General features: G+C 32.9%; 1 protein-coding gene across 1 annotated transcript in view; it reads right to left on the bottom strand.

The window, feature by feature from the left end:
- Nucleotides 1–22,452, bottom strand: part of LOC108539741 (protein eyes shut homolog) — a gene marked incomplete at both ends in the record, with an annotated part of 872,682 nt that overhangs the window by 730,688 nt on the left and 119,542 nt on the right.

The raw sequence follows: 22,452 nt of genomic DNA, 5'->3' as shown, positions 1-22,452 counted from the left end.
ATGGCCTACTATTATTAAGTCAGAGATATTTTATTTTATATTGAGATTGCCATAACCATTGCATTAACATTTGAGTAATAGGCAATAACACTGAGAATGTATCAATGTATCACTTAGTGAATTAATCTGTATTCCCTTCCTAGGACTTGCTTATTGACGATGCAGAATAAATGTAGTAGTAACAATAAGTCATCAAATATTCTGGCAGACCTCTCAGGAAGAGGAGGTGGGGGTGCATGGAAGTGAGCTTGTTGAGAGACAGTTCAATGCAGAAGAAATGACATATGTCATATTTTCTCCAGAGAGAAATGATAGAGTACATGGGGATAGTTTAGTGATCAGCAATGTGTGCAAGTTTCGTATGCCTAGAGTCTCTGGTTGTGTTTTTGGTTACCCTATGTAGCACAATAATAATGAGTTAATTAAAACAGCAATCAAATTCTGTAGGAAATAAATCACCTAGGATAAAAGAAAAAAAAACACAATGTGAAAAAACTAGAAATCATATTTAACTGTAAATAATATCTCCTAGCTATCAGTCCACAAATTAGGGTGATGTATACTCAATGCAGAAAAAAAATAAATTTGTTGTGCATGTACAGGAAGAAAATATAACTTCCATTCATATGCATATTTATCTAAACATAAGAAAATATGGACTCATTTTCATTAAAGTCTGTAATATTCAGATTGATATTTGTATGTTCATGATACCTTGTGTACAAGTTATCCTGAGGAAGAAGAGCAGGTCCTATAACAAGCAAGGTTGCCAGTGGCTACCAGACTCCTTTGTGGAGCTCAGACTGTTAATTTCAGTATACTGTTATGTCAAAAATATCCAATTATGTTGATTTAAGAATATTTTCTGAGTTTAGTAAAATGTGTCCTTATAAAACCGACAAGTGAAACAAAAATCTCAAACCAACATGAACAAACTATGGAATAAAATGAGCAGTAATAAGAACCAAAGTATAAAAGAAGATAGCATCACTGATATTTCTCAGAGTGTAACTACATTATAAAGTAAGAATAGTCTAATATGATGAACACCAACCCCCAAAAGCTGAAAATCACAAGTTTAAAATATTAATATTTATCTGGTATCATTCATGATAAATCAGAACTTAAACACTGTGTTTTAAGATGTGAATGGCTGCATAAAGCCATGAAAATAAAAATAAATAAGACATTCCAAAATTAAGCATCTTGACAACGAAGAGAACCAACATTTTTGAGAAACACCTAAGGTCATGCAACTCCCAGTCCAGTATTTCATGCAATGTCACCAAACAACCCTAAAGAGTTAGAATTTTATTTGAAAAATTCTCACTTAAATAGCAACAGACCTAAATCCACAAACAATTAGATAAATATCCTTTTTTTTCTTGCTATGGTAAAAGTGGTTTCAACACTATCAAGAAAAAAAAAAAGTATGTTGTCTGTGAACACAAAATAATGTATAAAATTGTTAGAAATTTACAGAGCAAGCATTAAAACACATTTATTGTGTGAAATACTTTTTTTTCCTTGAATTTAAAGTACATATTCTGCTTCTATCATAATATAGAGAAAACCACTGAATGAAAGATGCACTGGAGAAGATAAATTATAAAAGATTTCCCACAGATAGGAGAAATAATGTACAACTTAAAAGCACTTACTACATTAATAATAAGCAAGGTTAAAAAAAGAAAAAAGCTACTGCAGCAAAACGGTTGGTAACTGGAAGCATCACTGGAAATGTGTGGTTTCAATACTTGTATTGTTGGTGAAGAGACCCCCTATACTGGAAGATCGTACAGAAATCCATATAAGAGATGTTCAAGCACTGGGCCCAGATTTAACAAAGGCAATGGAAGATGTCAACTTTCAGAGATATCAGAGAATCAAGGCTCAAAAAATATACTGGCAGACAGTATGTGGAATATGTGGAAAATATTGAAATTGAAGATGACACTTCGATTACAATTTTGTCCAGTGCAACTGAATGGATGATGATGCCATAGTCACTTTAAGTTAAGAGCATCAAACATACTAAATCTATGCTCTGTTATACGCATGATGAAGTCTGGAGGGTGTTCTGGAAAATCCAGCTAAGTTGAAATAAATATTCTTTCATACTATATACATTTTTCTATTTAAGTAAATTTGGCTAAAAAAATAAGCCTAGGTTATACCTGTTAAGTGGCTGCCCTTATTAGCTGAGGGGAAGAGACACCATCAGTTGATATTCTCCCACATTTATGAGGCAGCTCCTGTAAAACAAACCACTGATCTTTTATGGATCTTCTTGGGGTTACTAGTGAGCAGAGTAGATTTTGTTCACCAAAAATTCTGAGAAGAAATCTAACAGTACCTTAATAAAGTTGACTTCCAAGGACACCACTAAATCAAGTCTAAAAATTAACTCTCTGTTCTATTTTCATCCCAACTTACTTCCAAAGAATTTCAGAACCTGGCCCTAAAAAAAAAAAAAAAAAAAAAAAAAAAAAAAAAAAAATTCTCAAGAGATAAACGACATTAATAAAAATAATAAAAATATTCTCATAATGAAGAACATCAACAATATAAACGATCAAATTTGAATATAAACCCATGTATGTTATCAAAATAACAGATATTTTAAGTCCAAGAGATAAATCCCTTTGCAAGTTAACAAACCAAAACAGTAACAACCAAAATAATTAATCTACCATAAATTAGAATTTGCTTCTCTATGAAAAGTCTTAATTCTACAATAATGCTAGTCCTCATACCTTAATATAAAATTTAGTGCAATTCAAATTATAATCCCAATGAGTTTATTCTTTATTTTTATTTTATTTTATTATTATTATTGTTTTTGAGACAGAGTCTCACTGTGTTGCCCAGGCTGGAGTGCGGTGGTGCGATCTTGGCTCACTGCAAGGTCCACCTCCCGGGTTCACTCCATTCTCCCACCTCAGCCTCCCGAGTAGCTGGGACTACAGGCGCCCGCCACGATGCCCAGCTAACTTTTTTTATCTTTAGTAGAGACGGGGTTTCACCATTCACAGGATGATCTCAATCTCCTGACCTTGTGATCTGCCGACTTCGGCCTCCCAGAGTGCTGGGATTACAGACGTGAGCCACCGCCTGGCCTGAGTTTATTCTTTTTAAAAGGGGATTGGCTAATATGATTTTAAATGATATGAAAAAAAATCCAGAAAATAGATAAGAAAATATAAATAATGGGGAGAAAAAAAGAAAAAAAGAAAAAAAAAACAAGAGAGCACTGACCTTAACATATATCTAAACAGACAAAACTTTTGTATGAATAGACAAATGCACACTTTTATAGCATTGAGAATCCAGATATACGTAGTGTTATTAAGTGGAAATCATTAGGAATATTTAAATAAAAAAAGACCAAATTGACCTTCCAACAAAAAATAAATAAAAATTAATGAGTAAATAAATAGCACCAATCTTATAAAATTACAAGATGTATCAAAAGTAAACTACACTAGAAAAATCTTACTGATGTTTGATCACTATATGCAAAATAAACTATAAAACAGTAGTATATTTTGAGCAATCTATTACAAACTATAAAATTGTAATTATAGAGAAAACTTACTTTCAATATTTTGAAGATGTTGTAAGTTCCTAGGATTTCCGAACAAAAAAAAAAAAATGAAATTTAATTATTTGTGGGAAATACATAATCAAGATAGAGCTGCTGTTGTCAAGGTAACAATAGACCAGCTCTGATTCCAGGGAAGATGGAATAATGACATTCCACTCTACTATTTCCCACTGAATATAGCTATAGAAAGCCTGCAGCTGCTGTTTGAGGACTGACTCAAGCAAACAGTATCAGATAAAATGGGTAAAAGACCCAAATGCCAGTGAATTTATCAATTTTTCCCCTCGAATATCCATAGCCTGAACGCAATGCTTCAGAACTGGCCATAGATGGAGTTAGAGAGTTATGGAAGAACTCTGGTTCTGACTCAAAAAGTGGGAAAGGTAGACTCCCAATGCCTAAAGAGAATACCAAATTCCTTCCCAATCCCAAAATCCCTGTGCTACATCCCTTTTTTGTTGTTGTTTCTGTTTTTCTCTTATTCTTTGTCCTAGCCTTAAGCAATTCCATCATGCTGGTGGTGACAGCTGATGGTGACAATAGCCTACAATAGTAGGCAAAATTATGAGGGAGGGGAACTTTCCTTTCTGTTTGCTAGAGTAATTTTCCAGGGGCAGGGGCAACTCCTATTGTTTTGTTTTTTATTATCTGTTCTTTTGCTTCTTGCATCAGATGGGGGTGCAGTCATGGAAGTGAAGAACAGAGTATTAAACCCTAACTTCCTGGCAAGAGGTCTAAGTGGAAAGTAGCTGGAGTGCACAGGGGAGATGGCAGAGGGAGTAGCTAAGCAAAGTGACCTCATCACATTTTTAATAAACTCCTAGATCACCCCTGTGTTGCATAGATGTGGATCTCTCTGATTTTATTCAGCATACCAAAGATAAAGAGAATGGAGTAATAGACCAACCATATCACAGATTGACCACTGATGGCAAACACTTAGGATAAATACAAATACAAACAGAACAAAGGTTTAAAAATAGAATGTACATTGGAGACAAGGCTCAGGGAAGCATTGGAATTTGTGACCTGAAACTAAACAAATCAACTGCTAGCTAAAATAAAATGCATATATCCTCAATAAGATTTAAATAAGATCCAGCATCTCATATTTATTATTTAAAATGCCTAGGGTATAGACTAAAATTATTCAACATATGAAGAACCAGAAAAATATCAACTGACATGGGAAAAGCCAGTCAACAGATGCCCATGTTTAAATGTCAAATTTATCTGACAAACACTTTAAAGTAGCTATTTTTAAATGCCCTTGTAAATAATTGAGAACACTATTGAAATCAGTGGAAAAATACGAAGTCTCAGCAAACAGATAAAATATATAAAGAATGAAATGAAAAATTTACAATTGAAAATTGAAGTAATTGAAGTGAAAGTTTTCATTGGGTGGGTTCAATTCAGAATGAAGATGACAGAAAAGAAGAGTCAGTGAACTTGACAGCAGATCAATAAAGATTATCCATCTACACAGAGAAAAGAATTGGTGAAAACAAATGAATAGAGCCTCAGACCTGTTAGACAATGAAACTTCTAGCATTTGAGACATCCGTGTACCAAGAAAAGAGATGAAAGAATCCAGTACTAAAACAAACAAAAACCTTGAAGAAATTGTGGCTGAATATGTCCCCACTGTGCTAAAACACATAAATCGATAGATTCAATAAATACAGTGAACTCTATACATTAAAAACAAAACCTTTCAGACACATCAAAAGAAAACTGCTGAAAGCTAAAGACAAGAAGGATAATATAGCTTGAGACATATTTATACTGGAGCTCTTGCTGTTGGACTCCCGCATAATATATCTAGGCTCTAATCTATTCCAATCTGCCAGAAAGGCTTTGAAATAATTTTCTTATTCCTCTCCATTAATTCCAGATGAGTTATCCTGGTTTTTGTTTTAAAAAGAAGGTTGTGTTGTAGCTTTTGCCTTTCTGTTAAATTGAAATATGTGAAAATAAAATGAAACGCCCACTGAGATCATCATACTGTACTTATCCAAGGTGATTTTCCTGTAACTGTTTTATGGCCTACCAGAAAAATATTAACATATTGTAATTTTTATACATTTGAATTATTTATAAATGCAGTGTTCTGATGTAACACATAAGACTGACATATTTTATAAGTCATATACACATTATTGTGAATGACATCCATCATTGAAATTATTCTAAAAACAGTATTTTAACAAAATTACTCTAAAAGTAGTTTGCATTGATTCAGAAAGGTCTTCAGAATAGAAGTCACTGTGGACCATGGCTATATTTGAGCTAGATTCATAAAAATACAAGCAATCAAAAGTTAAAGTTAACATAATGCTACTTCAAAACAGTATACATGGATATGAGTATACATTGTAAATTGAAACTTTTTTCTTTTTATTACGTAATGACTTAGTCAAACTTCTAATATTCTAACTTTTCTGATTTTCAGGCATTTCCTCCAATACAATATAAATGCTACTGTATCAGACTCAATTCTTAGTAAAGCTTAATCTCATTGAAAAGATTAAGAGGATTTAAAATAAATCTTAAGGTAGGAAGCTTAAAAGTGCTTTATATCTATAAAGTCACCTAAGAACTTCAAAGTTTCTAAGAAGACTTGCTAAAAAGAAGTCTTTAAAACATATGCAGAGATAGCATAGCGTTTATTTTGATACACAGATTTACTTTTATCTCTTTGAACATTTTCAAATCACCTGAGCAGTTGAATATTGCTCTTTTATAACTAATCCCTTCCCACACCCACACACCCTGATGCATATACAGACCAGTGCACACATAGAAAACAACTGGCTTGTGTACTGATTTCATGATGAGACATTTTGGGGGATAAAACAGGTATGGTTAAACACATCTACTCAGACCACTAATATACTATTTCTTTTTGAATAAAGTGAAGAAGATCCTAAAGTGTAAGAACAAGCAGGAAATTCAATTTATGCAGGATGGAGTGGAAGAGGTAATTGTACTTGAATGGAATAGAATGTTAACTATGAAAAGAAAAATTACTGCATTTTGAATGGTAAAGAACGATTTTCTAAAGTTCAGTACAATAAAAAATTGATAGACACAGAACAACAAATGTTAGATTTCAAAGTTATTGCAGAAAGATTATTAATTTGGTTACACATCTTTTAAAACAAGACCATAGTAAAATACACAATTCAGTATAGAATTTTCATATTCTAAGGTGCTTCCCAATTCATTACCATTCGAAACAGTGCAAAGTTATGTAGGGTTGTTGATATAAGTGGATTTCTGGTGCCATGTGGAATAATGTTCTAATATTTATTTTCATCTGAAATCAAAGACACTGGTAATTTAAAATGATACACAAAAGGAAACAGCACATTTTTACAGCATAAAGTAACATTTTGATAAAATTATTAATATGGCTCCATTTCCACTTTTGAAAAGTAAACATGAATTTATACATTTTGAACAAACCATGCCCATAATGGTATGGGCATATCACTTGAATTAGTTCAAGCAAAATAACTGCCAATGAAATCCCTATGCAAATACCAATGATATTTTTCACAGAAAGTGAAATAATCCTAAAATTTATAGGGAACCACAAAAGACCCAGAATAGCCAAAGTTATCCTGAGCAAAAAGAATAAAACTGGAGACATCTCATTACCTGACTTTGAATTATACTACAGAGCCATTGTAACCAAAATAGCATGGTACCAGCGTAAAAACAAACACATAGACCCAAGGAACAGAATAGAGAACACAGAAATCCGTACATCTATAGTAAACTCCTTTTCAACAAAGATGCCAAAAATACACACTGGGGAAAGAACAGTATCTTCAATAACCGGTGCTAGGAAATTGGACATCCATATTCAGAAGAATGAAACTAGACCCCCATCTCTCACCATAATCAAAAAATCAAAATGAATTAATAATTTAATATAAGTCATGAAACTACTAAAAGAAAACATTGGGGAAACACTCCAGGACACTGTCTGAGCAAAGATTTCTTGAGTATTATCCCATAAGCCCAGGCAACCAAAGTAAAAGTGTAAAACTGGGATAATATCAAGCTAAAAGCTGCTGTACAGCAAAGGAAATAATCAACTAAGTGAAGAAGCAATCCACAGAATGGAAAAAAAGTACTTACAAACTACCCATCTGATAAGGGATTAATATCTAGAATATATAAGGAGCTCAAATAATAGGAAATAATCAAATTAAAAATTAGGCAGATGATCTGAACAGACATTTCTAAAAACAAGACATATAAATGGCCAACAGGTATATAAAAAATGTTCAGCATCATCAATCATCAGAAAAACGCAAATCAAAACTACAATGAGATATTATCTCACCTCAGTTAAAATTGCTTTTATCCAAAAGACAGTCAATAACAAATGCTGACGAGGATGTGAGGAAAGGGTAACCCACATGCACTATTGGTAGGAATATGAATTAGCACAGCCACTGTGGATAACAATTTGCAAGTTCCTCAAGAAAGTAAAAATAAATCTACCAGATGATCTAGCACTCTTGCTGCTGGATAAATATCAAAAAATAAATCCATATATCAGAGTGACGTCTGCATTCCCATGCTGCTTGCAGCACTAATGACAATAACCAAGATTTGGAAGCAACCTGCATGTCCATCAACAGATGAGTGGATAGAGAAAAGGTGGCACATATACACACTGAGGTACTATTCAGTCATAAAAAAGAATATGGTCCTGTCATTTCCAATAACATGAATGAAACTAGAGGTGATTATGTTAAATGAAAGAAGCCAGGAACAGAAAGACAAACTTCACACTTTCTCACTTACTTGTATGAGGTAAAAATGAAAACAATTGAATTCATGGAGATAGTGAGTAGAATGATGGTTAACTAGAGGCTGGAAAGGGTTGCAGGGAAGGAGAAAAGTAAGGACGGTTAATGAGTTCAAACATATAGTTAAAATGAAAAAGATCTAGTATTGATAGCATGATCAGGTGACTACAGTCAACAAGAAATTATTGTACATTTTATAAAAACTGAAAGAGTGGACTTGGAATGTACCTAACACAAAGAAATGATAAATGTTTTAGATAATGGACACTCTGTTTACTCTGATGTGAGTTACTGGTGGGAATGCACTCCTAATTTTCATGTGCTTGAAAATTCAACCAAAAGTACAGCATAATGAAAAACGACTAAGACCCAGGATACATAGTGACACTCCAGTTCTGCCTGGAGTAGAAACTGTCTTTAGACAGCTCATTGTATACCTATATCAAAACATTACATGTACCCTATAAATATGTACATCTAATATGTACCTATAAAAATTTAAATGTTATAAAGTTTTAAATAACTTTTAAGTTGAAAATGCAAGGATATTAACATGGATGTCATTTTCAAGTTAGTGACAGAAAAAAAGTGTTGGAATTTAAAACTGGGGGGAAAAATCCATTGACAATAGACAAAGCAAGGGAAGAAGAGTTAAATTAGAGGAGAAAGCAACACTTTCAATTCAAAGTAATTTGATCCAAAATTTCCACAATTTCCCTGTGATATATAAGTAATCTTCTGAGAAAATCTGCATTGTACATTGTGGAATACAGGATTCCTGTGAAGTTTTGATTATTAACATAATTACATTTGTATATTGTATCATGCATGATAGTTTAATCTCAAAAGAGAAAAACTGTTTCCCTTTGAAAGTTGATGTAGTATATGTCACAAGGTACAGGGGAGGGGGAGAGCTATGTAGTTCGACCAACAAATAATTTCAAAGGTTGGGAAAATGTCTTTCTTTCATTGGTTAAAAACTAATAAAACTCCTATCAGATATTATAAGAGCAACATTGTCTGGTTCTAGTACCTACAAAGAAATTTTGTGGTGGAATATAAATGAATCCTAATAGGTATGTCATTGCAGGAGATACAATGAAATGTATACTGAGAGTTTCTCAAAACATGAATCTACCATATGCTTAAGACTGAAAGTTAAAGTAACATTTTCTGTTTTTTTTACCATTTGAAATTAACTAAAACTGGTAAAGCATTTGTGAAATGATGTAATTGTGAAATCTCCTATAAAATATTTTAAAATTTTGGGGAAAAGAAAATTGATAGAAGTAGGAAAACCCTGCATGTGGAAATGCAAGCTGGAGGGGAACACAGAAAAAAATAAAATTAAATTCAACAACAACAACAACAAAAACTTTTGTTACTTTTGAATATCTCTTAATTTCCACACCTATGCAAGATGGTTAAGAATGATTACAGAAATTTAAATATTTTCACAAATGAAGATTTTAAATGACAAATCATATAGATGGTAGACATTACTGATGTCTTGTGCCTCTTCCTTTATACATATACCTATTGAAGTAAGTTGAGACTTTGGTCAATGAAAAGTGAAAGGAATTGGTGTCGGTCATTTCAGGACAGAAGCATGAAAGAGTCATTGCTCCACCTGTGTCTTCCTCTTCCCTCCTGGTGGTAACAAATGAAGGTGCAATAAACTGAAACAGCTGGAAATACAGTGAGTCATTAGGTAGGGAAAAAACTGCCTCAGAGATTACTGCAGGTTTGCAGCAAATTTTCTATAACCCAGAACCAAATGTCTTCGGTGTTAATCTTCTGAGATTTTGTCTTTGTGCACCACAGTATAACATATCCTATCCTGAGAGAGGCATTCAATAAATGGAAAAAAAAAAAAAAAAAAAAAAAGGGTTAATGTGTTTTTATACTTGAAGGCAAATTTAGATAGTAAAATAGCCACTTAAGAATTACAACATCAAATAGTACTATGAACAGATGAAAAATGTATCTTTAATGTTTAGAAAACCATACACAAAGCCAAGATTATTGTTTTTTGTTTTGTTTTGTTTTCAAACTCTCCTTTGGCTCCATAGGACTGATCAGTAAAAATGATAAATCTTCATATGGAATTTAAGACGTAGCTCAACATATCTTTCAATTTCTAACTGATACTAGTGGGAATGTACTCCTAATTTTCATGGGCTTGAAAATTCAACCAAAAGTACAGAATAATGAAAAACGACTAAGACCCGGGATACATAGTGACACTCCAGTTCTGCCTGGAGTAGAAACTGTCTTTAGACAGCTTATGCAATCTCTCTCAACTTCGCTTCTATAAAATGAAGTGGGTAGAGGGTAGAATCTCTTTCATTTACTCAATATATTAATCCATTTTCATACTGCTATAAAGAACGGCCTGAGACCGGATAATTTGTAGAGTAAAGAGGTTTAATTGACTCACAGTTCAGCATGGCTGAGAAGGCCTCAGGAAATTAAAATCATGGTGAAAGGCGAAGGGGAAGCAAGGAAGCTTCTTCACAAGGCAGCCGAAAGGAGAAGTGCCGAGCGAAGGAGGAAGAGCCCCTTATAAAACCATCACATCTCGTGAGAACTCACTCACTATCAGAACAGCGTGGGGGAAACTGTCTTTCATGATGCAATTACCTCCACCTGGTCTCTCCCTTGACACGTGGGAATTATAAGAATTATAATTCAAGATGAGATTTGGGTAGGGAGACAAAGCTTAACCATATCACTCAATTTCAAAGACCTGCCTGCAGATTCCTGCTCTACTTTACCACACAATAGCTTTTGTTTCTGTTGTTTCATTTCTCTGACCTATCTTTTTCTTCTTATTATTTCCTAGAAACATTTTATTGTTTCTATGGCTTATCAATATTTCAAGTACCCGCCACAATGCCACTTCTTCCATAAAGCTTTTTTTCTCTCTCATTAAAATTGTCTTTGTTTGAAATATATTACATTATCACTGCCTCTTGTAGTGTTTTTTTAATCCATCAATTATTTTCATATTTTGCCTATTCAGTACGTTATAAATTCATAAACTGTGAAATACATGTTTAAGATTACTTATATGTCACACAATATCCAATATGGCCCTTTTAAGTTGTATGTGCTCTAAATACACTTTTAAGAACAATGGGTAAAAAAGCACAAAAGTACACTAGGACAAAAGTAATAAAAGAGAAAACTGAAACATGGCTTGTACAGAATGATTTTCCTATAAGGACTTATTAGAAAGAGATCACTACCTTTATTCTATGAAGATGAATTATTTGTTCTTCGACTATATTAATCCATTTTCCAAATATTACACTTATATTTACTATTTTCTTGTCTAAAACCTAAAAGCTTTCACTTAATCTAGGTCTCAGAGTTACTGAGTACTATAATCATTGTTTGGAGTGACTTTACTTGGGGGAACTTTGCATTTCACTGATCTCCAAAGAATGGAGAATAACATTTCAGAATGTATTAGGAACATTTTAAGAGCGGAAAATGTTATCTATATCACTCAGGTTCTGTTGGATTATTTCACACAACACTGATTGGCACAGTGTGGAATCAAGAAAAAAGAGTTTAATCAATGGTTATTTTTTAAACTGTCTGCATTTTGAAAGGACATATATACATATGTGTAATTATACATATATTTGCATACACATGAGCATATAATATACATACACACAAACATATACATGTATAATTTTTACATGTCATCCAAATATATACAAAATGAGCAGAAAATAAGGAAAAATCCCTGTCTGGTGTGCATGTGTTTACCACTCCTCCATTACTGAATGCTTAAGTAGCAAATATCAAGAAAACTCTTAAAGTTGCTTGTGTTTAATAAAAGGCTGACATCTTCCAAGCAATAGTAAAATCAATTATGGTTTGCATAATGATTAACAGTTATTCTCACACATGGATTTATTTGGTATTAATTTAATAATATAAAACAGATAAAACAACTATGTATAAATAAATAAAAAAACTGAAGATTGTCATTTGTCTATGATCAAATTGTTAAAATTTTAAGGTCATGGCTTGAGCCTAAGTTTTCTTATTCTAAATCTATACTGCTTTATTTCTTCAATTATAAGTGGCATGTCAAAATTTTCCACTTGGAAAATTTTAATGTATTTTCCTTTAATCCTTTCAATAGTTAACTTTATTTGCTCATTAAATAGTTTTACCAGCATATAAAATGTTTACTGTTTTCTATCTATGAAAGAGTCTACAGCTGTTCTGAAAGCACCATGATATTATTTGAATAATTTGCTTTTCTAATTGAAGAAGGCCTACTGACATTATATTTATGGACACTTTCTTCTTATGGCCAGTGGATCAAAATACTCAATCAAATCTTCCCTCCTGAGAATATAATTCTTATCGGAGATCAAAAGAGAAAAGTACACTGATAATGTAAAGATTTATCCCGTACTCCATCCCTAAATCTCTGCACCTGATTTAGTTCTGAATAGCTCCCAGGTGCTTTTTCCTAGCTAGCCTTCTGTTAATTCTGAGAGCTCATTATATCTTTCCAGTAACATACCTTTGATTCAATTAGCCAGGGATATTTGTGTTACTTCTTACCAAAGAATCTTTGTGTTATTGTTCATAATCAATTTAATCATAAATATTTTTCTCAATACATTACATGCCATACAGGGCTAAGCACATACTTAATCAAATGTGAGTATTAGAAAACAAATGACTTAATATATAATTGAATAAGGAATGTATTATTCAATATAATGTATCATCTACTGAGAATAGCATTCAGTTACCTACCAAGCCCAGAAACACATTAACTCATTCACTTAGAAAATGACATTTTGTTACTTGAGAGCTAGAATGCATGAGATGTAATTATCATTGGGTAATTACAAGAGTGATGTTTGCATTCCCATAAGTTTCAGGGTTAAATTTCTATACTTCATGATATATATGATGGAAGATATAATTTATTTAATGATATAATATGATATGAAATGATATATACTATGATATGATACAATAAGAACAACAATAACACATTTATGTGTTAGTTTTTCAACCATGGACAAAACACCAGACATCCAATTTATTTAAAGGTACACATTGTGGTTTGAGATGCACTTGTTAGGTTCATGTAAAGCCCATGTAGCTATCTCTATATTTAAAGAATACCTTTAAAAGAGTTTAATGGGACAACCATATTAAGAGGATAATTAGTCAGTGGACTCTATTCAGTAACTGTCCATCATATAGATCATCTTGCTTATAATCATAAAGCCACTGAATTCATCATTGATATTATATTGCTCTAAGTCCATTGTATAACTCAGGTCTACTATGAAGCAGAAATAGTTATTAATGTAAACAATCAAAACATATGAAAAGGAGATAACTTAGTTTTGGTTGATAGCAAATTTTAAACAATGCAGGAAGCCATTTACAGTGGCAAACACCTATAATCCCAGCACTTCGGGAGGCTGAGGTAGGTGAATTACATGAACCCAGGAGTTCCAGACCAGCCTGAGCAACATGGCAAAACCCATCTCTACAAAAAATAAAAAAATTAGCTGGTCATGGTGGGGTGCACTTGTATTCCCAGCTACTCAGAAGGCTGAGGTGGGATGATCACTTGAGCCCAGGAGGTTGAGGCTGGAGTGAGCTATGATCGTTTCAGTGCACTCCAGCCTGGGTGACAGAGCGAGACCCTTTCTCAAAAATAAACAAGGAATATAAGAAATCAGAAGTCAAATATGGAGAGTGTTGGTCATGTAAATGTAAAATACCTAAAATCCTCACCAAAATTCAATAAAGTAATATGATAAAGTGTTAATACCCTTTACATAAATAGCTCTTTCAACATTCCAGAAAATTAATAAAACTAAAATTAAGAGTCAGTTTGAAAACAAGCTGATGAATTTGTACTATAATTAATGTTTGAGGAATCAAAAGTAATTTATTATTTTCTTGAATATTGGAACAATAAAAATATGCTTTCTATAAGGGTAGCAAGTAACTGAATTACAAATAAGGCATAGAACTTCCACCTAAAAAGCAAAAACAAGGCAAAACTCTGTGTGTGTGTGTGTGTGTGTGTGTGTGTGTGTGTGTGTGAGTGTGTGTGTATGTGTGATTTAAAATTAAATAAAAAACAATTGTGGTATATGGAGTAGGCTACTTATCTTCTAAAATGTTTCTGAACTTTTCTAGAGGGTAAAAATCAATGCAATCTAGATTGCATTGTATACTAATGAAGTAGATTTAAGCCATTTAACCTAGGATTCTATTTTCAAATCTGTAAAATGAAAATAATAGCTTGTCAGCTACTTGAGAGGCAGAGGCAGGACGATCACTTGAGCCCAGGAGTTCAAAGCTGTAAGATGCTATGATTGCACCTGGAAATAGTCACTGAACACAGCCTGGGCAACATAGTAAGACCCTGTCTCCCAGTAAAAAATAAGTAGAAAAAAATACAAAAAAAGAAGTCAAGAGAAGAGTAAAAAAGCCAGTCAGGCTGGTTAATAGTGGAGGAAGACAGTACTGAAAAAAAGGAGAGGAGTTAGGCAAATTACACATTTAAATTTTATTTCTTTCTTTTGAAATAATATCTCTGCAGTAAATTATTTGGAATGTTCTATTAAAAAAAATCTGAATTTCTGACATGTGACTGTAGGTGATAGATCTGAGATAACTAATAAAATATCTTTCTAGTTGTTATACCTAGCAAGGCACTTTTTGAACCAATTTAAACTTATTTACCAGCTAATAAAGGAAAATATTAACAAAAATTCTAACATTCAAATATTTATTTCTCCTTTGTAGGGAAGTGTACTAATAAGTGCTAATTAATATTTCTTCTTCAAGTTATTCTTTGTTTTCAAAACCATAACTACACTTCATTGAAAATTGTTTTCATACTTTTAAACATGCAGAGAATGAGACTGGGTTTTTAAAAATAGTCAGAATTTTGGTGCACGTCAGACATTCACTTAAAACACCAAAAGTTTAGAAAATAAGTACACCTCAGAATAGAAGTACTTCTTTGTCGCTCCTTAAATAATCGAAATTGTATTGCAAATTTGGGTGCTTTAGGCCATTTTATTTTGATAAGACTGTTTAGTTGTTGTTAGTTAAGTCAATAGAAAAATAGAAAATAAATAAAAGTGGTTTAATTTTTAGAAACGTCTAGTCTGTAATTGGTTCAGACGCTATAGTTATTTATCTAATAATTATTATCAGTATGCTTTGCTGGTTTCCTTTAGGTTATTGGTTGTGTATTTTTCTCTCGTCTCACGTATCATGACTCTGTTTCACTGCTTAAAGGCATCATACTGATAACAATGAAAGACTATTTACTGAACTTATTGATGTAATTTTGCCCATTACTAAATACAAAAAAAAAAAAAAATTCTCACATTAGCATTCTAAAATAAAAATATTTGGAACGATTTTAACTTACCACATTATCATAGACATATCTGTGTAAATATATCTTATTCTATTTATTTTATCTAAAATAATTTATTTTATTGATATTATTTATGAACTATATTCTACTGCATTAGTATACAACGAAATACAGATTGCATTGATTTTTACCCTCTAGAAAAGTTCTGAAAGATTTTAAAAGATAAGTAGCCTACTCCATATAAAATTTAAATACACATGGCAACAAGAGAAATTGGGAACTACTAGTTGCAGGGCAGAGGGAGAGAGGCAAGGGTTAAAAAACTAATTATTGGGTGCGATGCTCAATACCTGGGTAATGAGATCTTTTGTACCCAAAAATCAGTATCATGCCATATACCCTAAGTAACAAACCTACACATGTACCCCAATCAAAATAAAAGTTGGAAAATAAATCTCTAAGGAAAGTAATTTATTGTCCCTTTGTTATCTCATAGAACTGTATCTGTAGTTTTCTTACTTCATTTGGTCTTGAATTATTATTTGTATTTATGGATTGTGTCACTATTAGGGGATAAGGTATTTAAAGCAGGGCTATGGTTTGCTATTCTGTGACTCTTCTACAACTCTGATTATGGTTCCTAAGAGAAGTGAGTAGATGTTTGCTGACTGAACCTGGAACTTGTGCATATGTCTATTATTATATTTTCTTAATATGGTATGCTTAATGTAGTGAGCTAAACAAAATAACAATGTGTATAGAGTATTGTTTAAAATACCCCACTTCCAATTGTTTAAAGTGCAAAAGAAATTACGTGTTTGAAAGTTAGGTGGAATAAATGAAGATTAAATGATATAGAACTAGTCAGAAAAGAGGATGACTTGATGAGGAAGTGAATTTTCATCCTGCTTTTGAAGAATGTATCAAATGTAACTTAGAGAGTAAGGATATATGGAAAGAACATAGGCTGTGGATTTCAGAAAATGCTCTTTTTTTTTTTAGCTATGCACATTTAAGCCATTTAACCTAGGATTCTATTTTGAATCTACAAAATGAAAATAATAGCACTGGGTATTTTGAGGCTTAAATGAAATACAGAATTTGATAATATTTTGTAGTTTCTAATTTTGAGTACACACCCAAGTTATTTAAAATTTTTTCATCTATTTATGCCATCAGAAGATCAAAATTAACATTTAAGAAAAAAAAAGTTTGTCTCGTAAATAAGAAACACAGTATTATCCTTCCATATCTCAGTCTTGATTTTACTATATCCAAGTTGTTAACGTAGAGATAATTTTTATATTTTATTTTGCAAGTACCAGATAATCCTTCAGACAATTGGTATAACTGTTCAGTCAACTTAAGATTATGACATTCTTTGCTATTTACTCTAGTTATTGCAACACCTATAGAATCTATATCTTACTTTCCCGTCAGTCAACTGGGAGACCATACAGACTTTAAGGACTGATTAGAGAATGATAATATTGATAAAATAGAAATTGATTGTAAAACTGTGTAAGAGGTTTGACTCCTACATATAAGACCATAAATCTATGAAGGGAGGAACTCCATATACATTGTTCACCATTATTTTCTTTCTCTTTGGTGCATGGCATCTAAAAGCTACTTTACAAAGATTTGTTGTATGTGTGCATGAATGAATGAATGAAAGAAATTAAAAAATAAAATGTTAAATCTACAAAAATGCTTCTTGTAAATTGCTCGTGGTGCATAAGCCTTTTGATGTGCTGCTGGATTCTGTCTGTCAGTATTTTATTGAGGATTTTCGCATCAATGTTCATCAGGGATATTGGCCTGAAATTTCATTTTCTTTTTGCATCTCTGCCAGGTGTTTTACAATACTGTGTTAAAATATTAAAAACTAGTTCATTGTATCATGAGCTCAAAGCCAGAAAGAACCTATAAAACATTTCCAGTAAGGTAATTTCTACTTAAGCTACTCTACAATATCTGTTGAATAAAAAAACACTGAAAATTTTAAATTAACATTTATAATTGTTATAAATACACATCTTAATGTGTGTGCATATATATATATACACACACATCTTCAGACATATATATACAAACATTTATAAATATACACACACACACACCTACCTTGACATATATTTAGAGAGACAGAGAGAGACAGATCATACATGTAAAAAATTTGAATTAAGCCCTATTTTTGGTTTACAAGTCTTGCTTCTTCCAGAATTTTTCCGTACATGTCTGTCAAGCAGATAAATACCTTGGCTTTTCAGAAGCACGTGCGATCCTGAAGAGATTTGAAAATATGGACTCCTTGTGCTTTATGCAAGGCTGTAAAAAAGCTCAAATTTTCAATTATCATTGGATAAAATATTTATCAGTTATGTAATATTTCTCTTGACATTAATTCTGTAATTTTCTTTTCAGATTTTCTAGACTCTAGTAACGTTCCACTGAAATATAATAATTCTATAGTTGGGAAAATGACTAATCACATGAAAAAGAAAGGGTACTATGAGAACATCACTTGACAAAAATATTAGGCCGGGCGCGGTGGCTCAAGCCTGTGATCCCAGCACTTTGGGAGGCCCACACGGGCGGATCACGAGGTCAGGAGATCGAGACCAACCTGGCTAACACGGTGAAACCCCGTCTCTACTAAAAAATACAAAAAAGTAGCCAGGCGAGGTGTCGGCCACCTGTGGTCCCAGCTGCTCGGGAGGCTGAGGCAGGAGAATGGCGTAAACCTGGAAGGAGAAGCTTGCAGTGAGCTGAGATCCGGCCACTGCACTCCAGCCTGGGCGACAGAGCAGGACTCTGTCTCAAAAAAAAAAAAAAAAAAAAAAAAAAAAAACAATCACAGTCCGCCTCAACTTGAGAGGCACAGTCTTTACAAGATATTTAATTAGTCATAGTACATTGCCTGCAGGAGTGTTACACAGAAGTCCAATCAGTGTTTTCCATGGGGTTTCACGCCCGGCCTGATGAATCATAATTTATCAGGAGAAGCACAATAACATATTTTTACATGTTCTTTTTAATACTTCTCTTATATTTTATTTAGTACGTATTTTTCTGTCCTTAGATTTAGGGGATACATGTACAAATGTTACCCCCAGCAGTGTATAAGCGAGAACACAGGTTTCGAACAATTCTGATTGGTAATTATCATGCAACTAGCTAAATTCCAGGTAAGCGTATGAGAATTGATTCCCAAACTTTAAAATTTAAACTTTAAAATTCAAACAAACAAACAAACAAACAAACGGAAATCTGTTTCTGGAATAAACAAAGTATGAAATATTTTAAAATTTTCTATCCAATTTCTTCAAAAAACCAAGATGGATCTCTTCTTAAACCCATACCTCTTCAACAATTGGCCATATTGAAATTAACCTAATTTAGAAAATGTGTGTTTCTCTCTCGCTCCCCTCTATACACACACACACAGACACACACACACACATACACACACAAAGCATATAAAGAAAACACAATTGTGTCTTATTATGCACAGGATATTTGCTAATGTAATAGACAATTATATTCAGAAATGACTTACATATTCACAATGTAAAAATGTTGCCATGTAGTGGATGTGCAATGAATAATTAATAAGTTATAATTCTTGAAACAATACTTATGAAACACACACGGTGTTTACCAATAATCATGATAGAATCATTGCAAATATGTATATGAAATAGATTACAAATATATCATTAAAATTGATTCTGCAATTTAAGATATTTGATTTCTACCTACGAAATTATTAAAGAGATAAACTTTACTAGGTAACCCATGGTTTTGGTTGTAGATCGTATGATAAAAATGATAAATTATAGATTTGAAAAGATCATGAATATTATGTATTTCAATATCATACTTAGTTCGATAAGTAATATATGTAAACAATAGTTATGATGTTTACACATAATTTACATCCTCCCTTTTTCCCTACTCCATAAAATATATTTGGGAAAACATACAATCAAACATTAATACAAATAAAGTTACTAATAAAAATAGAGGTCACAAGAGCAATTCCCTGAAGATAGGGAGAATAATAGAAATAGCTATGAAAGCATAACAACCAAGTTAGGACAGTTACTGAGACTGGAAAGAAATATTTAACTTTGAACTTTTTGGCAACTATATCGAAATTGGAAATGTGAGGGACTGTATCATTCTCATTCTCTAGAAGGAACATCATTATTTTATCTGGAAAGAAAAATTGCTAGAACTAAACGCAAGAGGAATTTTTTTTTGTAACATAACATGGTATTTTCAACATGTTTTTTTTTAAAGATGTTAAGATCTCTTAATATAATTTTATTTTACATTTCTAATATCCTACTAATGGTTAGCTTTAATAATTGTAAAACTTTTAAAAATGCAATCAAATCCGTAAATTTTATTATAATTTTCTCTTCAAAATTTATAATTGATACCTTAATTTATCATATTACAAATATTTAAAGAAATAAAAACAATTGAAGGCAAATATTATCTCCAACCTAAGCCTAATAATAGTCATTATTCAGCCTTGTCATCATCCTAATCATTTTTTCTTGACTCTAGGCTCTGTTTGTCAGTATCAGCTCTTAAAATGACAACCAAATCCTGCTCAATAAGTCAAATTCAGTTTCTAGTCAATCTTTGTCCTTCGTGTCTTTGAACGTATTCCCTACATTTTATAATCACCCACATTGTGTGTCCCACTTCCTAAAGCGTAAGTTCAAACAAACAAACAAGCATATCTAGATTATCTTGGAGTTTAGGTATATGTGTGTGACTCATATTCGAGATATCACAGTGAGAGAATTGGATTTAAAAGGGAGCAACCTGTGGAGGCACTTTTATAAGGGGGATGTCATCTCCAGACAAGTGCCATGCATAGGTATTTCCTGAAACAAGCAGTAAAGAATTGTGATATCCAGCCCTGAGTCTTATAAGACTTGGTAGTTCTGAGTTTCTGCTTCAGCAGCTGCTGTGACATGTGGGTTAGATGTGATTCCTACCTGTAAAGCTACAGAATCTGACTTATGGCACTCATGGAGACTGTCTTAATTTAGCCTGCTATAACAAAGTACCAAATACTAGGTGGCCTATACACAACAGAAATTATTTCTCACAGTTCTAGACACTGGAAAATTGAGATGAGGGTGCCAGAATGGTGGGGATCTGGTGAGGGTCCTCTTCCAAGTTTCAGACTGCTCACTTCTCATGCATCTTCACATGGCAGACCGAGGGCAAGCTAGTCTCTGACCTCTTCTTATAAGGGCACTAATCCTAATCATGAGAGGGGAGTCTTCATGACCTAATTACCTCCCAAAGACCCTACCTCCAAATATCCTTACATTGTGGGTTAGAGGGACAGAAACATTCAATTCATAACTTTCCATTCTTCCCCCCAAATTCATGTCATTCTCACGTGCAAAGTATATTCAACTCAACAGCCCCAAAAGTTAACTTATACTAGCATCACCTCTAAAGTTTAAAATGCAAAGTCTTACCTATATATCATCTAAATTAGATATAGGTGCAACTTGAAAGCCAATTCGTCCTGAGGCAAAATTCCTCTCCCTCTGTGAATTTTTGAAACCAAACAAATTGTGTGCATCCAAGCTACAATAGTAGGACAGGCATAAGATAAACATTCTCATTCCAAAATGGAGAAATAGGAAAGAAGGAAGGGGTGATGGGTCTCAAGCAAGTTCAAAACCTAGCAAGGAAACTCCAGGTGATCTTAAGGCCAAGAATAATTCTCTTTCGCTAGATGCTCTTCCTTCTGATCCCACTGGGGTAGGTGTCCTGCCTTCCAGAATTATTGGAGCAGGAGTTACACCTTTATTGCTTAGGGTGGCCCTACCCCACAGTTCGGGGCAGCCCCTCTGCTCATGGTTTTGAGTGAAGGCCATCTGTACTGTTGAAAGCAACGTGATGTCCCCAACACCAACACAAAATACATCCTAACTGTTCTTGCTTAACACACTTTCTCATTTTTTGTGTGACATGGATAGACTGAGAATTTTATAAATATTTAATTTCTAGTTTTTTTTAATAATAATTTGGTCTTCAAGTGACTTATCTCATCACACATTTTACTGTGAAAAGTCAGAAAGAACCATGCACTTCAACATTTTGCTGAGAAGTTTCTTCAATTAAATATTAATTTTATTGATTGCAACCCCTACCTTCCAAAAAACAACTAGAACATAAATAAAATTCAGCAAAGTTATTTGCTAGTTTGTAACACAGATCACATCTTCTCCATTGTCCAATAGCATGTTTCTTGTTTTTGCCTGAGACCATAATGGCAGCCATAATGCAGTGTTCTATATATGATTTATGTATTATTTAGGAAAACTGAAACTTTCTCTACCTCTCTTCTCTTTCTGAGCCCTCAACAGAATTGTCTTTAAAAGTCTCTTCAGAAGAGTCTCAGCTTCTTCTAGCATATAATTCTTTCAGCTTCTATCCATTATCCAGTTCTAAAATTGCTTTCACATTTTTAGGTACTTATCATAACAACATCCCATACTCTCAATACCAAAATCTGTTTTAGGATTCTCCAGAGAAACAGAATCAATAGAATATATATATAT

This window comes from Rhinopithecus bieti, unplaced genomic scaffold (genome assembly GCF_001698545.2).
Source record: "Rhinopithecus bieti isolate Rb0 unplaced genomic scaffold, ASM169854v2 scaffold_1468, whole genome shotgun sequence".
Lineage (NCBI taxonomy): Eukaryota > Metazoa > Chordata > Mammalia > Primates > Cercopithecidae > Rhinopithecus > Rhinopithecus bieti.
Note: the sequence above shows the minus strand (reverse complement) of the source record. Positions and strands in the feature narration are given on the sequence as shown.